The following is a 22030-nucleotide window of genomic DNA, read 5'->3' as shown; positions in this document are numbered from 1 at the left end:
TGTGGTTCTTTAGGCTGAGCAGTACTGCAAGGGTCCCTCTCCTCCAGTTAGAGACAGCATACATGTGGTTACATGATACATGGATGAAGGCTTATTGTGACTTGTTCGACTCCTCGAGACCATCACTTTCAATTCAAACACAAAATGTCTCGTTTTCAATCGCTCGACAACACCCACAGTACAGAAATGTGCATTAATGATCAACAAAATGAGAATACGTTAAAAAAAAAAAAAAAAGATGTAAAGCTGGTAGATTCGTATCTCAGAGGAACGGGAAATTAAAACAAGGTAAAGGCAATCATCTAAATAAAGCTGAATCAATAACGGATAACGACATAGAACGTCTGTACAGAGCTGAAACACTATGTTTTAAAAAAAACAACTGTACCGCTGAACCTCGTCTTCTTTAATATTAGCAACTTTGTAACTTTGATACACGTGCCGCTGACTCGTTACTTTGTCTTCTCAAGATGAAACACTTCACAATACATGTACATAAAACACTTTGGTACTTTCTAGAACATTATACGCTCCGAAAGAAAAAACAAAATCTCATTCCCAGTCTGACAGAGCCACCTGCTGGAGATATATAGATAATCGCTAATTGCTTTCAATACCTGTGTTTTTAACTTTGACTATAACATCAGGGGAGAGCGCGAACGCGATTGCAGCCCTGCTTGTAAATCTGCTTGTATGTGGTTTTATGTTGTCTAATTAAAGTGTTTGTCTGCCAAGATATGTTTTAAGGGGCTTAGTGGTCAGGTGGTTAAAGAAAAGCTCTTGTTACCGGGAGGTTCCTGGTTCAATCCCAGCTCAGCCACTGGCTCATTGTGTGTGACCCTGTCCCTGAGCAAGTCCCTTAACCTCCTTGTGCTCCTTCCTTCAAATGAGATGTAAAACCCAGGTCCTATTGTAAGTGACTCTGCAGCAGCAGCAGCAGCAGCAGCAGTTGTGATGCACAGTTTATCTGAATAAAAAACATCAACTAAATAAATAAAACTGATAAGCTCGAAAATGATTTCCAATTATTTAAAATAAAAATAAAAACTTTGATACAGACACTGCTGAGTCTTTACTTTTAGTCTTGTCAATAAAAAATAACGAAACATGGAAATAGATGTGCAGGAACCACGTAGCTATTTATTTGACAGTCAGAAAGCTAAAAACATTGAGCTCCTTTTAAAGAAAACCTGACTCCCTGTGTGACGAAGCCGCCTGCCGGAGAGTTGTTGAATAACTAGTGAGTGAGTGAGTGAGTGAGTTCCTTCCTCCGACGGGTTCATGTTTGTTTCTGTCTTTGACCATAGTTTCAGGGGAAAGCGCGAACGCAGTCCCCCACTACCAGAAATTATGCAGTCGAGATTCCCGCATTTGGGGAATTCGCAGGGGTCAGCACAGCCGGAGTGCAATGGCCGAGCCTCGCCCTGGGTGAACCACCTTCATGATCATGGTATCTCCCCTGCCAGGTAAGTATGAGTTGTACACATTGCGAGTCGTCACCCGTCCACAAGAGACATTTTTCAAAGAAACGGTGCCTACATCTGCAATTTAAAGAAACACTCTTTTCCTAATATAACATTTTCATTGTTATCATATCGCACTTTCCAGTCTGTTGGGTGTAATGGGTTCCTTCAGTTTTCAGTATAAGTATTTATAAATTGCATTCCCGTAATGCCTCTCGGTATATATTTGCATGCGCCTTTATCATTGGAGGACAAGATGCCAGGATTTACACAGGACGACGTCATTCGTGCAGCAGCATGTGAGATGTTCCGCAAAAGAAGCGACGGGTCTGTATACACGTCTGCGTAAACGAAATAAAAAAAATGTAACAAATGTACGACTTTCAAAAAGAAAGCAAGCAAAACATTGGTCAAACATTTGTTAAGGTCACACATAATATAAATAAACTCGAACGAATGAACGGGTCACTAAATCCGTTCTTGGTTGATATGCTCGTTTTGTTCTCTTGTTTGGCACAATAATCTAAACACGCAGTTTGTGGCTTTAAAACATGTCTCGTTCTGTTACTATAATAAAAAGTACTTCATCAACTGTTATTTCTTTTTTTAATTAATTAAACTAACCATAACTAGCAAAACTCGTCAGTACTTTTGTCTTAACCCTGTTCACATTTGTTTGTATCGGACCGCTACTGGTAGTTTCGGCTTAGAATATAATACGATAACCCTTTCTGTCCTAACTCAGTTTTCAAAACCAGTAAAGGCTGATACAATACTTGTTCGTGTGTGGAATGGGACAATAAAAAAACCAAAAAAAGAAAACGATGTTTAGACTTACAGCTTCCAGGTTAGTAACATAAATAACAAGGGAAATAGCGCCCCCTGTCAAGCTGCAGAAAGAAAAGCTTACAGCACCTGGTATTCCCAGGCGGTCTCCCATCCAAGTACTAACCAGGCCCGACCTTGCTTAGCTTCCGAGATCAGACGAGATCGGGCGTTCTCAAGGTGGTATGGCCGTAAGCGAACGACAGTCTTGGTTTATCTCTTTCATAGTATTAAGTTAATATCATTCATGCAATGACAGGTTGGGGGAGGGATTTCCAGATCTCTAATTTGTCACAAACGTTAACATTTAAGCAGCTCTGGGCTCCACGTGTGCGGGCCCGTGTGTCCGTGTGTCTGTGTGTGTATATATAGCAGCATTAAAAGTGCCATTAGATTCTTGCGAAATTGTATGTTCACAAAGTAGTAGCCACACGTTGGCATTGAAAGTGTTAAGTTCTCAAAGGCATCCATTTTGTATATTACCCTCTTTTAGTTTGAATCTGCAGCAGTGTTGTAATGGATCTCAGCTGTACTGAGCTGTGTTGCCGTTGGAGGACTGTATGCCCTGAAACCAATTTGATGTTTATTCTACAAAATAAATCCCCCTTTCAAACAACTCGTGTGGTTCTTTAGGCTGAGCAGTACTGCAAGGGTCCCTCTCCTCCAGTTAGAGACAGCATACATGTGGTTACATGATACATGGATGAAGGCTTATTGTGACTTGTTCGACTCCTCGAGACCATCTCTTTCAATTCAAACACAAAATGTCTCGTTTTCAATCGCTCGACAACACCCACAGTACAGAAATGTGCATTAATGATCAACAAAATGAGAATACGTTAAAAAAAAAAAAAAAGATGTAAAGCTGGTAGATTCGTATCTCAGAGGAACGGGAAATTAAAACAAGGTAAAGGCAATCATCTAAATAAAGCTGAATCAATAACGGATAACGACATAGAACGTCTGTACAGAGCTGAAACACTATGTTTTAAAAAAAACAACTGTACCGCTGAACCTCGTCTTCTTTAATATTAGCAACTTTGTAACTTTGATACACGTGCCGCTGACTCGTTACTTTGTCTTCTCAAGATGAAACACTTCACAATACATGTACATAAAACACTTTGGTACTTTCTAGAACATTATACGCTCCGAAAGAAAAAACAAAATCTCATTCCCAGTCTGACAGAGCCACCTGCTGGAGATATATAGATAATCGCTAATTGCTTTCAATACCTGTGTTTTTAACTTTGACTATAACATCAGGGGAGAGCGCGAACGCGATTGCAGCCCTGCTTGTAAATCTGCTTGTATGTGGTTTTATGTTGTCTAATTAAAGTGTTTGTCTGCCAAGATATGTTTTAAGGGGCTTAGTGGTCAGGTGGTTAAAGAAAAGCTCTTGTTACCGGGAGGTTCCTGGTTCAATCCCAGCTCAGCCACTGGCTCATTGTGTGTGACCCTGTCCCTGAGCAAGTCCCTTAACCTCCTTGTGCTCCTTCCTTCAAATGAGATGTAAAACCCAGGTCCTATTGTAAGTGACTCTGCAGCAGCAGCAGCAGCAGCAGCAGCAGCAGCAGTTGTGATGCACAGTTTATCTGAATAAAAAACATCAACTAAATAAATAAAACTGATAAGCTCGAAAATGATTTCCAATTATTTAAAATAAAAATAAAAACTTTGATACAGACACTGCTGAGTCTTTACTTTTAGTCTTGTCAATAAAAAATAACGAAACATGGAAATAGATGTGCAGGAACCACGTAGCTATTTATTTGACAGTCAGAAAGCTAAAAACATTGAGCTCCTTTTAAAGAAAACCTGACTCCCTGTGTGACGAAGCCGCCTGCCGGAGAGTTGTTGAATAACTAGTGAGTGAGTGAGTGAGTGAGTTCCTTCCTCCGACGGGTTCGTGTTTGTTTCTGTCTTTGACCATAGTTTCAGGGGAGAGCGCGAACGCAGTCCCCCACTACCAGAAATTATGCAGTCGAGATTCCCGCATTTGGGGAATTCGCAGGGGTCAGCACAGCCGGAGTGCAATGGCCGAGCCTCGCCCTGGGTGAACCACCTTCATGATCATGGTATCTCCCCTGCCAGGTAAGTATGAGTTGTACACATTGCGAGTCGTCACCCGTCCACAAGAGACATTTTTCAAAGAAACGGTGCCTACATCTGCAATTTAAAGAAACACTCTTTTCCTAATATAACATTTTCATTGTTATCATATCGCACTTTCCAGTCTGTTGGGTGTAATGGGTTCCTTCAGTTTTCAGTATAAGTATTTATAAATTGCATTCCCGTAATGCCTCTCGGTATATATTTGCATGCGCCTTTATCATTGGAGGACAAGATGCCAGGATTTACACAGGACGACGTCATTCGTGCAGCAGCATGTGAGATGTTCCGCAAAAGAAGCGACGGGTCTGTATACACGTCTGCGTAAACGAAATAAAAAAAATGTAACAAATGTACGACTTTCAAAAAGAAAGCAAGCAAAACATTGGTCAAACATTTGTTAAGGTCACACATAATATAAATAAACTCGAACGAATGAACGGGTCACTAAATCCGTTCTTGGTTGATATGCTCGTTTTGTTCTCTTGTTTGGCACAATAATCTAAACACGCAGTTTGTGGCTTTAAAACATGTCTCGTTCTGTTACTATAATAAAAAGTACTTCATCAACTGTTATTTCTTTTTTTAATTAATTAAACTAACCATAACTAGCAAAACTCGTCAGTACTTTTGTCTTAACCCTGTTCACATTTGTTTGTATCGGACCGCTACTGGTAGTTTCGGCTTAGAATATAATACGATAACCCTTTCTGTCCTAACTCAGTTTTCAAAACCAGTAAAGGCTGATACAATACTTGTTCGTGTGTGGAATGGGACAATAAAAAAACCAAAAAAAGAAAACGATGTTTAGACTTACAGCTTCCAGGTTAGTAACATAAATAACAAGGGAAATAGCGCCCCCTGTCAAGCTGCAGAAAGAAAAGCTTACAGCACCTGGTATTCCCAGGCGGTCTCCCATCCAAGTACTAACCAGGCCCGACCTTGCTTAGCTTCCGAGATCAGACGAGATCGGGCGTTCTCAAGGTGGTATGGCCGTAAGCGAACGACAGTCTTGGTTTATCTCTTTCATAGTATTAAGTTAATATCATTCATGCAATGACAGGTTGGGGGAGGGATTTCCAGATCTCTAATTTGTCACAAACGTTAACATTTAAGCAGCTCTGGGCTCCACGTGTGCGGGCCCGTGTGTCCGTGTGTCTGTGTGTGTATATATAGCAGCATTAAAAGTGCCATTAGATTCTTGCGAAATTGTATGTTCACAAAGTAGTAGCCACACGTTGGCATTGAAAGTGTTAAGTTCTCAAAGGCATCCATTTTGTATATTACCCTCTTTTAGTTTGAATCTGCAGCAGTGTTGTAATGGATCTCAGCTGTACTGAGCTGTGTTGCCGTTGGAGGACTGTATGCCCTGAAACCAATTTGATGTTTATTCTACAAAATAAATCCCCCTTTCAAACAACTCGTGTGGTTCTTTAGGCTGAGCAGTACTGCAAGGGTCCCTCTCCTCCAGTTAGAGACAGCATACATGTGGTTACATGATACATGGATGAAGGCTTATTGTGACTTGTTCGACTCCTCGAGACCATCTCTTTCAATTCAAACACAAAATGTCTCGTTTTCAATCGCTCGACAACACCCACAGTACAGAAATGTGCATTAATGATCAACAAAATGAGAATACGTTAAAAAAAAAAAAAAAAGATGTAAAGCTGGTAGATTCGTATCTCAGAGGAACGGGAAATTAAAACAAGGTAAAGGCAATCATCTAAATAAAGCTGAATCAATAACGGATAACGACATAGAACGTCTGTACAGAGCTGAAACACTATGTTTTAAAAAAACCAACTGTACCGCTGAACCTCGTCTTCTTTAATATTAGCAACTTTGTAACTTTGATACACGTGCCGCTGACTCGTTACTTTGTCTTCTCAAGATGAAACACTTCACAATACATGTACATAAAACACTTTGGTACTTTCTAGAACATTATACGCTCCGAAAGAAAAAACAAAATCTCATTCCCAGTCTGACAGAGCCACCTGCTGGAGATATATAGATAATCGCTAATTGCTTTCAATACCTGTGTTTTTAACTTTGACTATAACATCAGGGGAGAGCGCGAACGCGATTGCAGCCCTGCTTGTAAATCTGCTTGTATGTGGTTTTATGTTGTCTAATTAAAGTGTTTGTCTGCCAAGATATGTTTTAAGGGGCTTAGTGGTCAGGTGGTTAAAGAAAAGCTCTTGTTACCGGGAGGTTCCTGGTTCAATCCCAGCTCAGCCACTGGCTCATTGTGTGTGACCCTGTCCCTGAGCAAGTCCCTTAACCTCCTTGTGCTCCTTCCTTCAAATGAGATGTAAAACCCAGGTCCTATTGTAAGTGACTCTGCAGCAGCAGCAGCAGCAGCAGCAGCAGCAGTTGTGATGCACAGTTTATCTGAATAAAAAACATCAACTAAATAAATAAAACTGATAAGCTCGAAAATGATTTCCAATTATTTAAAATAAAAATAAAAACTTTGATACAGACACTGCTGAGTCTTTACTTTTAGTCTTGTCAATAAAAAATAACGAAACATGGAAATAGATGTGCAGGAACCACGTAGCTATTTATTTGACAGTCAGAAAGCTAAAAACATTGAGCTCCTTTTAAAGAAAACCTGACTCCCTGTGTGACGAAGCCGCCTGCCGGAGAGTTGTTGAATAACTAGTGAGTGAGTGAGTGAGTGAGTTCCTTCCTCCGACGGGTTCGTGTTTGTTTCTGTCTTTGACCATAGTTTCAGGGGAGAGCGCGAACGCAGTCCCCCACTACCAGAAATTATGCAGTCGAGATTCCCGCATTTGGGGAATTCGCAGGGGTCAGCACAGCCGGAGTGCAATGGCCGAGCCTCGCCCTGGGTGAACCACCTTCATGATCATGGTATCTCCCCTGCCAGGTAAGTATGAGTTGTACACATTGCGAGTCGTCACCCGTCCACAAGAGACATTTTTCAAAGAAACGGTGCCTACATCTGCAATTTAAAGAAACACTCTTTTCCTAATATAACATTTTCATTGTTATCATATCGCACTTTCCAGTCTGTTGGGTGTAATGGGTTCCTTCAGTTTTCAGTATAAGTATTTATAAATTGCATTCCCGTAATGCCTCTCGGTATATATTTGCATGCGCCTTTATCATTGGAGGACAAGATGCCAGGATTTACACAGGACGACGTCATTCGTGCAGCAGCATGTGAGATGTTCCGCAAAAGAAGCGACGGGTCTGTATACACGTCTGCGTAAACGAAATAAAAAAAATGTAACAAATGTACGACTTTCAAAAAGAAAGCAAGCAAAACATTGGTCAAACATTTGTTAAGGTCACACATAATATAAATAAACTCGAACGAATGAACGGGTCACTAAATCCGTTCTTGGTTGATATGTTCGTTTTGTTCTCTTGTTTGGCACAATAATCTAAACACGCAGTTTGTGGCTTTAAAACATGTCTCGTTCTGTTACTATAATAAAAAGTACTTCATCAACTGTTATTTCTTTTTTTAATTAATTAAACTAACCATAACTAGCAAAACTCGTCAGTACTTTTGTCTTAACCCTGTTCACATTTGTTTGTATCGGACCGCTACTGGTAGTTTCGGCTTAGAATATAATACGATAACCCTTTCTGTCCTAACTCAGTTTTCAAAACCAGTAAAGGCTGATACAATACTTGTTCGTGTGTGGAATGGGACAATAAAAAAACCAAAAAAAGAAAACGATGTTTAGACTTACAGCTTCCAGGTTAGTAACATAAATAACAAGGGAAATAGCGCCCCCTGTCAAGCTGCAGAAAGAAAAGCTTACAGCACCTGGTATTCCCAGGCGGTCTCCCATCCAAGTACTAACCAGGCCCGACCTTGCTTAGCTTCCGAGATCAGACGAGATCGGGCGTTCTCAAGGTGGTATGGCCGTAAGCGAACGACAGTCTTGGTTTATCTCTTTCATAGTATTAAGTTAATATCATTCATGCAATGACAGGTTGGGGGAGGGATTTCCAGATCTCTAATTTGTCACAAACGTTAACATTTAAGCAGCTCTGGGCTCCACGTGTGCGGGCCCGTGTGTCCGTGTGTCTGTGTGTGTATATATAGCAGCATTAAAAGTGCCATTAGATTCTTGCGAAATTGTATGTTCACAAAGTAGTAGCCACACGTTGGCATTGAAAGTGTTAAGTTCTCAAAGGCATCCATTTTGTATATTACCCTCTTTTAGTTTGAATCTGCAGCAGTGTTGTAATGGATCTCAGCTGTACTGAGCTGTGTTGCCGTTGGAGGACTGTATGCCCTGAAACCAATTTGATGTTTATTCTACAAAATAAATCCCCCTTTCAAACAACTCGTGTGGTTCTTTAGGCTGAGCAGTACTGCAAGGGTCCCTCTCCTCCAGTTAGAGACAGCATACATGTGGTTACATGATACATGGATGAAGGCTTATTGTGACTTGTTCGACTCCTCGAGACCATCTCTTTCAATTCAAACACAAAATGTCTCGTTTTCAATCGCTCGACAACACCCACAGTACAGAAATGTGCATTAATGATCAACAAAATGAGAATACGTTAAAAAAAAAAAAAAAAGATGTAAAGCTGGTAGATTCGTATCTCAGAGGAACGGGAAATTAAAACAAGGTAAAGGCAATCATCTAAATAAAGCTGAATCAATAACGGATAACGACATAGAACGTCTGTACAGAGCTGAAACACTATGTTTTAAAAAAAACAACTGTACCGCTGAACCTCGTCTTCTTTAATATTAGCAACTTTGTAACTTTGATACACGTGCCGCTGACTCGTTACTTTGTCTTCTCAAGATGAAACACTTCACAATACATGTACATAAAACACTTTGGTACTTTCTAGAACATTATACGCTCCGAAAGAAAAAACAAAATCTCATTCCCAGTCTGACAGAGCCACCTGCTGGAGATATATAGATAATCGCTAATTGCTTTCAATACCTGTGTTTTTAACTTTGACTATAACATCAGGGGAGAGCGCGAACGCGATTGCAGCCCTGCTTGTAAATCTGCTTGTATGTGGTTTTATGTTGTCTAATTAAAGTGTTTGTCTGCCAAGATATGTTTTAAGGGGCTTAGTGGTCAGGTGGTTAAAGAAAAGCTCTTGTTACCGGGAGGTTCCTGGTTCAATCCCAGCTCAGCCACTGGCTCATTGTGTGTGACCCTGTCCCTGAGCAAGTCCCTTAACCTCCTTGTGCTCCTTCCTTCAAATGAGATGTAAAACCCAGGTCCTATTGTAAGTGACTCTGCAGCAGCAGCAGCAGCAGCAGCAGCAGCAGTTGTGATGCACAGTTTATCTGAATAAAAAACATCAACTAAATAAATAAAACTGATAAGCTCGAAAATGATTTCCAATTATTTAAAATAAAAATAAAAACTTTGATACAGACACTGCTGAGTCTTTACTTTTAGTCTTGTCAATAAAAAATAACGAAACATGGAAATAGATGTGCAGGAACCACGTAGCTATTTATTTGACAGTCAGAAAGCTAAAAACATTGAGCTCCTTTTAAAGAAAACCTGACTCCCTGTGTGACGAAGCCGCCTGCCGGAGAGTTGTTGAATAACTAGTGAGTGAGTGAGTGAGTGAGTTCCTTCCTCCGACGGGTTCGTGTTTGTTTCTGTCTTTGACCATAGTTTCAGGGGAGAGCGCGAACGCAGTCCCCCACTACCAGAAATTATGCAGTCGAGATTCCCGCATTTGGGGAATTCGCAGGGGTCAGCACAGCCGGAGTGCAATGGCCGAGCCTCGCCCTGGGTGAACCACCTTCATGATCATGGTATCTCCCCTGCCAGGTAAGTATGAGTTGTACACATTGCGAGTCGTCACCCGTCCACAAGAGACATTTTTCAAAGAAACGGTGCCTACATCTGCAATTTAAAGAAACACTCTTTTCCTAATATAACATTTTCATTGTTATCATATCGCACTTTCCAGTCTGTTGGGTGTAATGGGTTCCTTCAGTTTTCAGTATAAGTATTTATAAATTGCATTCCCGTAATGCCTCTCGGTATATATTTGCATGCGCCTTTATCATTGGAGGACAAGATGCCAGGATTTACACAGGACGACGTCATTCGTGCAGCAGCATGTGAGATGTTCCGCAAAAGAAGCGACGGGTCTGTATACACGTCTGCGTAAACGAAATAAAAAAAATGTAACAAATGTACGACTTTCAAAAAGAAAGCAAGCAAAACATTGGTCAAACATTTGTTAAGGTCACACATAATATAAATAAACTCGAACGAATGAACGGGTCACTAAATCCGTTCTTGGTTGATATGCTCGTTTTGTTCTCTTGTTTGGCACAATAATCTAAACACGCAGTTTGTGGCTTTAAAACATGTCTCGTTCTGTTACTATAATAAAAAGTACTTCATCAACTGTTATTTCTTTTTTTAATTAATTAAACTAACCATAACTAGCAAAACTCGTCAGTACTTTTGTCTTAACCCTGTTCACATTTGTTTGTATCGGACCGCTACTGGTAGTTTCGGCTTAGAATATAATACGATAACCCTTTCTGTCCTAACTCAGTTTTCAAAACCAGTAAAGGCTGATACAATACTTGTTCGTGTGTGGAATGGGACAATAAAAAAACCAAAAAAAGAAAACGATGTTTAGACTTACAGCTTCCAGGTTAGTAACATAAATAACAAGGGAAATAGCGCCCCCTGTCAAGCTGCAGAAAGAAAAGCTTACAGCACCTGGTATTCCCAGGCGGTCTCCCATCCAAGTACTAACCAGGCCCGACCTTGCTTAGCTTCCGAGATCAGACGAGATCGGGCGTTCTCAAGGTGGTATGGCCGTAAGCGAACGACAGTCTTGGTTTATCTCTTTCATAGTATTAAGTTAATATCATTCATGCAATGACAGGTTGGGGGAGGGATTTCCAGATCTCTAATTTGTCACAAACGTTAACATTTAAGCAGCTCTGGGCTCCACGTGTGCGGGCCCGTGTGTCCGTGTGTCTGTGTGTGTATATATAGCAGCATTAAAAGTGCCATTAGATTCTTGCGAAATTGTATGTTCACAAAGTAGTAGCCACACGTTGGCATTGAAAGTGTTAAGTTCTCAAAGGCATCCATTTTGTATATTACCCTCTTTTAGTTTGAATCTGCAGCAGTGTTGTAATGGATCTCAGCTGTACTGAGCTGTGTTGCCGTTGGAGGACTGTATGCCCTGAAACCAATTTGATGTTTATTCTACAAAATAAATCCCCCTTTCAAACAACTCGTGTGGTTCTTTAGGCTGAGCAGTACTGCAAGGGTCCCTCTCCTCCAGTTAGAGACAGCATACATGTGGTTACATGATACATGGATGAAGGCTTATTGTGACTTGTTCGACTCCTCGAGACCATCTCTTTCAATTCAAACACAAAATGTCTCGTTTTCAATCGCTCGACAACACCCACAGTACAGAAATGTGCATTAATGATCAACAAAATGAGAATACGTTAAAAAAAAAAAAAAAAGATGTAAAGCTGGTAGATTCGTATCTCAGAGGAACGGGAAATTAAAACAAGGTAAAGGCAATCATCTAAATAAAGCTGAATCAATAACGGATAACGACATAGAACGTCTGTACAGAGCTGAAACACTATGTTTTAAAAAAAACAACTGTACCGCTGAACCTCGTCTTCTTTAATATTAGCAACTTTGTAACTTTGATACACGTGCCGCTGACTCGTTACTTTGTCTTCTCAAGATGAAACACTTCACAATACATGTACATAAAACACTTTGGTACTTTCTAGAACATTATACGCTCCGAAAGAAAAAACAAAATCTCATTCCCAGTCTGACAGAGCCACCTGCTGGAGATATATAGATAATCGCTAATTGCTTTCAATACCTGTGTTTTTAACTTTGACTATAACATCAGGGGAGAGCGCGAACGCGATTGCAGCCCTGCTTGTAAATCTGCTTGTATGTGGTTTTATGTTGTCTAATTAAAGTGTTTGTCTGCCAAGATATGTTTTAAGGGGCTTAGTGGTCAGGTGGTTAAAGAAAAGCTCTTGTTACCGGGAGGTTCCTGGTTCAATCCCAGCTCAGCCACTGGCTCATTGTGTGTGACCCTGTCCCTGAGCAAGTCCCTTAACCTCCTTGTGCTCCTTCCTTCAAATGAGATGTAAAACCCAGGTCCTATTGTAAGTGACTCTGCAGCAGCAGCAGCAGCAGCAGCAGCAGCAGTTGTGATGCACAGTTTATCTGAATAAAAAACATCAACTAAATAAATAAAACTGATAAGCTCGAAAATGATTTCCAATTATTTAAAATAAAAATAAAAACTTTGATACAGACACTGCTGAGTCTTTACTTTTAGTCTTGTCAATAAAAAATAACGAAACATGGAAATAGATGTGCAGGAACCACGTAGCTATTTATTTGACAGTCAGAAAGCTAAAAACATTGAGCTCCTTTTAAAGAAAACCTGACTCCCTGTGTGACGAAGCCGCCTGCCGGAGAGTTGTTGAATAACTAGTGAGTGAGTGAATGAGTGAGTTCCTTCCTCCGACGGGTTCGTGTTTGTTTCTGTCTTTGACCATAGTTTCAGGGGAGAGCGCGAACGCAGTCCCCCACTACCAGAAATTATGCAGTCGAGATTCCCGCATTTGGGGAATTCGCAGGGGTCAGCACAGCCGGAGTGCAATGGCCGAGCCTCGCCCTGGGTGAACCACCTTCATGATCATGGTATCTCCCCTGCCAGGTAAGTATGAGTTGTACACATTGCGAGTCGTCACCCGTCCACAAGAGACATTTTTCAAAGAAACGGTGCCTACATCTGCAATTTAAAGAAACACTCTTTTCCTAATATAACATTTTCATTGTTATCATATCGCACTTTCCAGTCTGTTGGGTGTAATGGGTTCCTTCAGTTTTCAGTATAAGTATTTATAAATTGCATTCCCGTAATGCCTCTCGGTATATATTTGCATGCGCCTTTATCATTGGAGGACAAGATGCCAGGATTTACACAGGACGACGTCATTCGTGCAGCAGCATGTGAGATGTTCCGCAAAAGAAGCGACGGGTCTGTATACACGTCTGCGTAAACGAAATAAAAAAAATGTAACAAATGTACGACTTTCAAAAAGAAAGCAAGCAAAACATTGGTCAAACATTTGTTAAGGTCACACATAATATAAATAAACTCGAACGAATGAACGGGTCACTAAATCCGTTCTTGGTTGATATGCTCGTTTTGTTCTCTTGTTTGGCACAATAATCTAAACACGCAGTTTGTGGCTTTAAAACATGTCTCGTTCTGTTACTATAATAAAAAGTACTTCATCAACTGTTATTTCTTTTTTTAATTAATTAAACTAACCATAACTAGCAAAACTCGTCAGTACTTTTGTCTTAACCCTGTTCACATTTGTTTGTATCGGACCGCTACTGGTAGTTTCGGCTTAGAATATAATACGATAACCCTTTCTGTCCTAACTCAGTTTTCAAAACCAGTAAAGGCTGATACAATACTTGTTCGTGTGTGGAATGGGACAATAAAAAAACCAAAAAAAGAAAACGATGTTTAGACTTACAGCTTCCAGGTTAGTAACATAAATAACAAGGGAAATAGCGCCCCCTGTCAAGCTGCAGAAAGAAAAGCTTACAGCACCTGGTATTCCCAGGCGGTCTCCCATCCAAGTACTAACCAGGCCCGACCTTGCTTAGCTTCCGAGATCAGACGAGATCGGGCGTTCTCAAGGTGGTATGGCCGTAAGCGAACGACAGTCTTGGTTTATCTCTTTCATAGTATTAAGTTAATATCATTCATGCAATGACAGGTTGGGGGAGGGATTTCCAGATCTCTAATTTGTCACAAACGTTAACATTTAAGCAGCTCTGGGCTCCACGTGTGCGGGCCCGTGTGTCCGTGTGTCTGTGTGTGTATATATAGCAGCATTAAAAGTGCCATTAGATTCTTGCGAAATTGTATGTTCACAAAGTAGTAGCCACACGTTGGCATTGAAAGTGTTAAGTTCTCAAAGGCATCCATTTTGTATATTACCCTCTTTTAGTTTGAATCTGCAGCAGTGTTGTAATGGATCTCAGCTGTACTGAGCTGTGTTGCCGTTGGAGGACTGTATGCCCTGAAACCAATTTGATGTTTATTCTACAAAATAAATCCCCCTTTCAAACAACTCGTGTGGTTCTTTAGGCTGAGCAGTACTGCAAGGGTCCCTCTCCTCCAGTTAGAGACAGCATACATGTGGTTACATGATACATGGATGAAGGCTTATTGTGACTTGTTCGACTCCTCGAGACCATCTCTTTCAATTCAAACACAAAATGTCTCGTTTTCAATCGCTCGACAACACCCACAGTACAGAAATGTGCATTAATGATCAACAAAATGAGAATACGTTAAAAAAAAAAAAAAAAGATGTAAAGCTGGTAGATTCGTATCTCAGAGGAACGGGAAATTAAAACAAGGTAAAGGCAATCATCTAAATAAAGCTGAATCAATAACGGATAACGACATAGAACGTCTGTACAGAGCTGAAACACTATGTTTTAAAAAAAACAACTGTACCGCTGAACCTCGTCTTCTTTAATATTAGCAACTTTGTAACTTTGATACACGTGCCGCTGACTCGTTACTTTGTCTTCTCAAGATGAAACACTTCACAATACATGTACATAAAACACTTTGGTACTTTCTAGAACATTATACGCTCCGAAAGAAAAAACAAAATCTCATTCCCAGTCTGACAGAGCCACCTGCTGGAGATATATAGATAATCGCTAATTGCTTTCAATACCTGTGTTTTTAACTTTGACTATAACATCAGGGGAGAGCGCGAACGCGATTGCAGCCCTGCTTGTAAATCTGCTTGTATGTGGTTTTATGTTGTCTAATTAAAGTGTTTGTCTGCCAAGATATGTTTTAAGGGGCTTAGTGGTCAGGTGGTTAAAGAAAAGCTCTTGTTACCGGGAGGTTCCTGGTTCAATCCCAGCTCAGCCACTGGCTCATTGTGTGTGACCCTGTCCCTGAGCAAGTCCCTTAACCTCCTTGTGCTCCTTCCTTCAAATGAGATGTAAAACCCAGGTCCTATTGTAAGTGACTCTGCAGCAGCAGCAGCAGCAGCAGCAGCAGCAGTTGTGATGCACAGTTTATCTGAATAAAAAACATCAACTAAATAAATAAAACTGATAAGCTCGAAAATGATTTCCAATTATTTAAAATAAAAATAAAAACTTTGATACAGACACTGCTGAGTCTTTACTTTTAGTCTTGTCAATAAAAAATAACGAAACATGGAAATAGATGTGCAGGAACCACGTAGCTATTTATTTGACAGTCAGAAAGCTAAAAACATTGAGCTCCTTTTAAAGAAAACCTGACTCCCTGTGTGACGAAGCCGCCTGCCGGAGAGTTGTTGAATAACTAGTGAGTGAGTGAGTGAGTGAGTTCCTTCCTCCGACGGGTTCGTGTTTGTTTCTGTCTTTGACCATAGTTTCAGGGGAGAGCGCGAACGCAGTCCCCCACTACCAGAAATTATGCAGTCGAGATTCCCGCATTTGGGGAATTCGCAGGGGTCAGCACAGCCGGAGTGCAATGGCCGAGCCTCGCCCTGGGTGAACCACCTTCATGATCATGGTATCTCCCCTGCCAGGTAAGTATGAGTTGTACACATTGCGAGTCGTCACCCGTCCACAAGAGACATTTTTCAAAGAAACGGTGCCTACATCTGCAATTTAAAGAAACACTCTTTTCCTAATATAACATTTTCATTGTTATCATATCGCACTTTCCAGTCTGTTGGGTGTAATGGGTTCCTTCAGTTTTCAGTATAAGTATTTATAAATTGCATTCCCGTAATGCCTCTCGGTATATATTTGCATGCGCCTTTATCATTGGAGGACAAGATGCCAGGATTTACACAGGACGACGTCATTCGTGCAGCAGCATGTGAGATGTTCCGCAAAAGAAGCGACGGGTCTGTATACACGTCTGCGTAAACGAAATAAAAAAAATGTAACAAATGTACGACTTTCAAAAAGAAAGCAAGCAAAACATTGGTCAAACATTTGTTAAGGTCACACATAATATAAATAAACTCGAACGAATGAACGGGTCACTAAATCCGTTCTTGGTTGATATGCTCGTTTTGTTCTCTTGTTTGGCACAATAATCTAAACACGCAGTTTGTGGCTTTAAAACATGTCTCGTTCTGTTACTATAATAAAAAGTACTTCATCAACTGTTATTTCTTTTTTTAATTAATTAAACTAACCATAACTAGCAAAACTCGTCAGTACTTTTGTCTTAACCCTGTTCACATTTGTTTGTATCGGACCGCTACTGGTAGTTTCGGCTTAGAATATAATACGATAACCCTTTCTGTCCTAACTCAGTTTTCAAAACCAGTAAAGGCTGATACAATACTTGTTCGTGTGTGGAATGGGACAATAAAAAAACCAAAAAAAGAAAACGATGTTTAGACTTACAGCTTCCAGGTTAGTAACATAAATAACAAGGGAAATAGCGCCCCCTGTCAAGCTGCAGAAAGAAAAGCTTACAGCACCTGGTATTCCCAGGCGGTCTCCCATCCAAGTACTAACCAGGCCCGACCTTGCTTAGCTTCCGAGATCAGACGAGATCGGGCGTTCTCAAGGTGGTATGGCCGTAAGCGAACGACAGTCTTGGTTTATCTCTTTCATAGTATTAAGTTAATATCATTCATGCAATGACAGGTTGGGGGAGGGATTTCCAGATCTCTAATTTGTCACAAACGTTAACATTTAAGCAGCTCTGGGCTCCACGTGTGCGGGCCCGTGTGTCCGTGTGTCTGTGTGTGTATATATAGCAGCATTAAAAGTGCCATTAGATTCTTGCGAAATTGTATGTTCACAAAGTAGTAGCCACACGTTGGCATTGAAAGTGTTAAGTTCTCAAAGGCATCCATTTTGTATATTACCCTCTTTTAGTTTGAATCTGCAGCAGTGTTGTAATGGATCTCAGCTGTACTGAGCTGTGTTGCCGTTGGAGGACTGTATGCCCTGAAACGAATTTGATGTTTATTCTACAAAATAAATCCCCCTTTCAAACAACTCGTGTGGTACTTTAGGCTGAGCAGTACTGCAAGGGTCCCTCTCCTCCAGTTAGAGACAGCATACATGTGGTTACATGATACATGGATGAAGGCTTATTGTGACTTGTTCGACTCCTCGAGACCATCTCTTTCAATTCAAACACAAAATGTCTCGTTTTCAATCGCTCGACAACACCCACAGTACAGAAATGTGCATTAATGATCAACAAAATGAGAATACGTTAAAAAAAAAAAAAAAAGATGTAAAGCTGGTAGATTCGTATCTCAGAGGAACGGGAAATTAAAACAAGGTAAAGGCAATCATCTAAATAAAGCTGAATCAATAACGGATAACGACATAGAACGTCTGTACAGAGCTGAAACACTATGTTTTAAAAAAAACAACTGTACCGCTGAACCTCGTCTTCTTTAATATTAGCAACTTTGTAACTTTGATACACGTGCCGCTGACTCGTTACTTTGTCTTCTCAAGATGAAACACTTCACAATACATGTACATAAAACACTTTGGTACTTTCTAGAACATTATACGCTCCGAAAGAAAAAACAAAATCTCATTCCCAGTCTGACAGAGCCACCTGCTGGAGATATATAGATAATCGCTAATTGCTTTCAATACCTGTGTTTTTAACTTTGACTATAACATCAGGGGAGAGCGCGAACGCGATTGCAGCCCTGCTTGTAAATCTGCTTGTATGTGGTTTTATGTTGTCTAATTAAAGTGTTTGTCTGCCAAGATATGTTTTAAGGGGCTTAGTGGTCAGGTGGTTAAAGAAAAGCTCTTGTTACCGGGAGGTTCCTGGTTCAATCCCAGCTCAGCCACTGGCTCATTGTGTGTGACCCTGTCCCTGAGCAAGTCCCTTAACCTCCTTGTGCTCCTTCCTTCAAATGAGATGTAAAACCCAGGTCCTATTGTAAGTGACTCTGCAGCAGCAGCAGCAGCAGCAGCAGCAGCAGTTGTGATGCACAGTTTATCTGAATAAAAAACATCAACTAAATAAATAAAACTGATAAGCTCGAAAATGATTTCCAATTATTTAAAATAAAAATAAAAACTTTGATACAGACACTGCTGAGTCTTTACTTTTAGTCTTGTCAATAAAAAATAACGAAACATGGAAATAGATGTGCAGGAACCACGTAGCTATTTATTTGACAGTCAGAAAGCTAAAAACATTGAGCTCCTTTTAAAGAAAACCTGACTCCCTGTGTGACGAAGCCGCCTGCCGGAGAGTTGTTGAATAACTAGTGAGTGAGTGAGTGAGTGAGTTCCTTCCTCCGACGGGTTCGTGTTTGTTTCTGTCTTTGACCATAGTTTCAGGGGAGAGCGCGAACGCAGTCCCCCACTACCAGAAATTATGCAGTCGAGATTCCCGCATTTGGGGAATTCGCAGGGGTCAGCACAGCCGGAGTGCAATGGCCGAGCCTCGCCCTGGGTGAACCACCTTCATGATCATGGTATCTCCCCTGCCAGGTAAGTATGAGTTGTACACATTGCGAGTCGTCACCCGTCCACAAGAGACATTTTTCAAAGAAACGGTGCCTACATCTGCAATTTAAAGAAACACTCTTTTCCTAATATAACATTTTCATTGTTATCATATCGCACTTTCCAGTCTGTTGGGTGTAATGGGTTCCTTCAGTTTTCAGTATAAGTATTTATAAATTGCATTCCCGTAATGCCTCTCGGTATATATTTGCATGCGCCTTTATCATTGGAGGACAAGATGCCAGGATTTACACAGGACGACGTCATTCGTGCAGCAGCATGTGAGATGTTCCGCAAAAGAAGCGACGGGTCTGTATACACGTCTGCGTAAACGAAATAAAAAAAATGTAACAAATGTACGACTTTCAAAAAGAAAGCAAGCAAAACATTGGTCAAACATTTGTTAAGGTCACACATAATATAAATAAACTCGAACGAATGAACGGGTCACTAAATCCGTTCTTGGTTGATATGCTCGTTTTGTTCTCTTGTTTGGCACAATAATCTAAACACGCAGTTTGTGGCTTTAAAACATGTCTCGTTCTGTTACTATAATAAAAAGTACTTCATCAACTGTTATTTCTTTTTTTAATTAATTAAACTAACCATAACTAGCAAAACTCGTCAGTACTTTTGTCTTAACCCTGTTCACATTTGTTTGTATCGGACCGCTACTGGTAGTTTCGGCTTAGAATATAATACGATAACCCTTTCTGTCCTAACTCAGTTTTCAAAACCAGTAAAGGCTGATACAATACTTGTTCGTGTGTGGAATGGGACAATAAAAAAACCAAAAAAAGAAAACGATGTTTAGACTTACAGCTTCCAGGTTAGTAACATAAATAACAAGGGAAATAGCGCCCCCTGTCAAGCTGCAGAAAGAAAAGCTTACAGCACCTGGTATTCCCAGGCGGTCTCCCATCCAAGTACTAACCAGGCCCGACCTTGCTTAGCTTCCGAGATCAGACGAGATCGGGCGTTCTCAAGGTGGTATGGCCGTAAGCGAACGACAGTCTTGGTTTATCTCTTTCATAGTATTAAGTTAATATCATTCATGCAATGACAGGTTGGGGGAGGGATTTCCAGATCTCTAATTTGTCACAAACGTTAACATTTAAGCAGCTCTGGGCTCCACGTGTGCGGGCCCGTGTGTCCGTGTGTCTGTGTGTGTATATATAGCAGCATTAAAAGTGCCATTAGATTCTTGCGAAATTGTATGTTCACAAAGTAGTAGCCACACGTTGGCATTGAAAGTGTTAAGTTCTCAAAGGCATCCATTTTGTATATTACCCTCTTTTAGTTTGAATCTGCAGCAGTGTTGTAATGGATCTCAGCTGTACTGAGCTGTGTTGCCGTTGGAGGACTGTATGCCCTGAAACCAATTTGATGTTTATTCTACAAAATAAATCCCCCTTTCAAACAACTCGTGTGGTTCTTTAGGCTGAGCAGTACTGCAAGGGTCCCTCTCCTCCAGTTAGAGACAGCATACATGTGGTTACATGATACATGGATGAAGGCTTATTGTGACTTGTTCGACTCCTCGAGACCATCTCTTTCAATTCAAACACAAAATGTCTCGTTTTCAATCGCTCGACAACACCCACAGTACAGAAATGTGCATTAATGATCAACAAAATGAGAATACGTTAAAAAAAAAAAAAAAAGATGTAAAGCTGGTAGATTCGTATCTCAGAGGAACGGGAAATTAAAACAAGGTAAAGGCAATCATCTAAATAAAGCTGAATCAATAACGGATAACGACATAGAACGTCTGTACAGAGCTGAAACACTATGTTTTAAAAAAAACAACTGTACCGCTGAACCTCGTCTTCTTTAATATTAGCAACTTTGTAACTTTGATACACGTGCCGCTGACTCGTTACTTTGTCTTCTCAAGATGAAACACTTCACAATACATGTACATAAAACACTTTGGTACTTTCTAGAACATTATACGCTCCGAAAGAAAAAACAAAATCTCATTCCCAGTCTGACAGAGCCACCTGCTGGAGATATATAGATAATCGCTAATTGCTTTCAATACCTGTGTTTTTAACTTTGACTATAACATCAGGGGAGAGCGCGAACGCGATTGCAGCCCTGCTTGTAAATCTGCTTGTATGTGGTTTTATGTTGTCTAATTAAAGTGTTTGTCTGCCAAGATATGTTTTAAGGGGCTTAGTGGTCAGGTGGTTAAAGAAAAGCTCTTGTTACCGGGAGGTTCCTGGTTCAATCCCAGCTCAGCCACTGGCTCATTGTGTGTGACCCTGTCCCTGAGCAAGTCCCTTAACCTCCTTGTGCTCCTTCCTTCAAATGAGATGTAAAACCCAGGTCCTATTGTAAGTGACTCTGCAGCAGCAGCAGCAGCAGCAGCAGCAGCAGTTGTGATGCACAGTTTATCTGAATAAAAAACATCAACTAAATAAATAAAACTGATAAGCTCGAAAATGATTTCCAATTATTTAAAATAAAAATAAAAACTTTGATACAGACACTGCTGAGTCTTTACTTTTAGTCTTGTCAATAAAAAATAACGAAACATGGAAATAGATGTGCAGGAACCACGTAGCTATTTATTTGACAGTCAGAAAGCTAAAAACATTGAGCTCCTTTTAAAGAAAACCTGACTCCCTGTGTGACGAAGCCGCCTGCCGGAGAGTTGTTGAATAACTAGTGAGTGAGTGAGTGAGTGAGTTCCTTCCTCCGACGGGTTCGTGTTTGTTTCTGTCTTTGACCATAGTTTCAGGGGAGAGCGCGAACGCAGTCCCCCACTACCAGAAATTATGCAGTCGAGATTCCCGCATTTGGGGAATTCGCAGGGGTCAGCACAGCCGGAGTGCAATGGCCGAGCCTCGCCCTGGGTGAACCACCTTCATGATCATGGTATCTCCCCTGCCAGGTAAGTATGAGTTGTACACATTGCGAGTCGTCACCCGTCCACAAGAGACATTTTTCAAAGAAACGGTGCCTACATCTGCAATTTAAAGAAACACTCTTTTCCTAATATAACATTTTCATTGTTATCATATCGCACTTTCCAGTCTGTTGGGTGTAATGGGTTCC

General features: G+C 40.7%; 15 non-coding genes across 15 annotated transcripts; all 15 read right to left on the bottom strand.

Annotated features, from left to right (window-relative positions):
- Positions 1–1310: 1310 nt before the first annotated feature.
- On the bottom strand, positions 1311–1474 carry LOC131706860 (U1 spliceosomal RNA). The gene has a single exon (XR_009310851.1). It is a non-coding gene; the product is annotated as a U1 spliceosomal RNA (small nuclear RNA).
- Positions 1475–2366: 892 nt separating this feature from the next.
- Positions 2367–2485, bottom strand: LOC131705886 (5S ribosomal RNA). The gene has a single exon (XR_009310570.1). It is a non-coding gene; the product is annotated as a 5S ribosomal RNA (ribosomal RNA).
- A 1741-nt stretch (positions 2486–4226) lies between these two features.
- Positions 4227–4390, bottom strand: LOC131707046 (U1 spliceosomal RNA). Its single transcript, XR_009310937.1, has one exon. It is a non-coding gene; the product is annotated as a U1 spliceosomal RNA (small nuclear RNA).
- An 892-nt stretch (positions 4391–5282) lies between these two features.
- On the bottom strand, positions 5283–5401 carry LOC131705875 (5S ribosomal RNA). Its single transcript, XR_009310569.1, has one exon. It is a non-coding gene; the product is annotated as a 5S ribosomal RNA (ribosomal RNA).
- A 1739-nt stretch (positions 5402–7140) lies between these two features.
- On the bottom strand, positions 7141–7304 carry LOC131707042 (U1 spliceosomal RNA). Its single transcript, XR_009310936.1, has one exon. It is a non-coding gene; the product is annotated as a U1 spliceosomal RNA (small nuclear RNA).
- Positions 7305–8196: 892 nt separating this feature from the next.
- Positions 8197–8315, bottom strand: LOC131705866 (5S ribosomal RNA). Its single transcript, XR_009310568.1, has one exon. It is a non-coding gene; the product is annotated as a 5S ribosomal RNA (ribosomal RNA).
- Positions 8316–10054: 1739 nt separating this feature from the next.
- Positions 10055–10218, bottom strand: LOC131707039 (U1 spliceosomal RNA). Its single transcript, XR_009310933.1, has one exon. It is a non-coding gene; the product is annotated as a U1 spliceosomal RNA (small nuclear RNA).
- An 892-nt stretch (positions 10219–11110) lies between these two features.
- On the bottom strand, positions 11111–11229 carry LOC131705856 (5S ribosomal RNA). The gene has a single exon (XR_009310567.1). It is a non-coding gene; the product is annotated as a 5S ribosomal RNA (ribosomal RNA).
- A 1739-nt stretch (positions 11230–12968) lies between these two features.
- Positions 12969–13132, bottom strand: LOC131707035 (U1 spliceosomal RNA). The gene has a single exon (XR_009310932.1). It is a non-coding gene; the product is annotated as a U1 spliceosomal RNA (small nuclear RNA).
- Positions 13133–14024: 892 nt separating this feature from the next.
- Positions 14025–14143, bottom strand: LOC131705845 (5S ribosomal RNA). Its single transcript, XR_009310566.1, has one exon. It is a non-coding gene; the product is annotated as a 5S ribosomal RNA (ribosomal RNA).
- Positions 14144–15882: 1739 nt separating this feature from the next.
- On the bottom strand, positions 15883–16046 carry LOC131707032 (U1 spliceosomal RNA). Its single transcript, XR_009310931.1, has one exon. It is a non-coding gene; the product is annotated as a U1 spliceosomal RNA (small nuclear RNA).
- Positions 16047–16938: 892 nt separating this feature from the next.
- Positions 16939–17057, bottom strand: LOC131705835 (5S ribosomal RNA). Its single transcript, XR_009310565.1, has one exon. It is a non-coding gene; the product is annotated as a 5S ribosomal RNA (ribosomal RNA).
- A 1739-nt stretch (positions 17058–18796) lies between these two features.
- Positions 18797–18960, bottom strand: LOC131707029 (U1 spliceosomal RNA). The gene has a single exon (XR_009310929.1). It is a non-coding gene; the product is annotated as a U1 spliceosomal RNA (small nuclear RNA).
- Positions 18961–19852: 892 nt separating this feature from the next.
- LOC131705813 (5S ribosomal RNA) lies at positions 19853–19971 on the bottom strand. The gene has a single exon (XR_009310563.1). It is a non-coding gene; the product is annotated as a 5S ribosomal RNA (ribosomal RNA).
- Positions 19972–21710: 1739 nt separating this feature from the next.
- Positions 21711–21874, bottom strand: LOC131707027 (U1 spliceosomal RNA). The gene has a single exon (XR_009310927.1). It is a non-coding gene; the product is annotated as a U1 spliceosomal RNA (small nuclear RNA).
- Between the last annotated feature and the right edge of the window lie 156 nt (positions 21875–22030).

This window comes from Acipenser ruthenus, chromosome 2, assembly GCF_902713425.1.
Source record: "Acipenser ruthenus chromosome 2, fAciRut3.2 maternal haplotype, whole genome shotgun sequence".
Lineage (NCBI taxonomy): Eukaryota > Metazoa > Chordata > Actinopteri > Acipenseriformes > Acipenseridae > Acipenser > Acipenser ruthenus.
This window is presented reverse-complemented; position numbering and strand designations above follow the sequence as displayed.